A 409-nucleotide genomic window follows, 5' to 3' on the forward strand; every position below is an offset into this window, starting at 1 on the left:
GTGTAATTTGGAATAACAGTCTTTAATAAGTAATAGCTACCAGGTGGTGCTGCAGAACAAGCATTGGACTGCTAACTTTAAGGTCGGTGGTTCAAACCCACCAAATACTCCTTGGAAACCCAATACAGGGTCACTATGAGTTGGAACCAACTCAACAGCACTTAGCAACAACTAACAACTTCATTATTGTCAAGGAGCCCTGGTAGTGTAGTGAGTTACAAGTTGGACTGCTAACCACAAGGTCAGCTGTTTGAATCTACCAGCCACTCCACAGGAGAAAGACAAAGCTTTATGCTTCCATAAAGATTTACAGTCTCAGAAACCCTATACACACTTGCTATGAATTGGGACCGACTCAATGGCATCTAACCATTGTTGTCAGGTGCCATCGAGTCTGAACCCACTCATA

This window comes from Chrysochloris asiatica, unplaced genomic scaffold (assembly GCF_000296735.1).
Source record: "Chrysochloris asiatica unplaced genomic scaffold, ChrAsi1.0 scaffold00045, whole genome shotgun sequence".
In the NCBI taxonomy this organism is placed as follows: Eukaryota; Metazoa; Chordata; class Mammalia; order Afrosoricida; family Chrysochloridae; genus Chrysochloris; species Chrysochloris asiatica.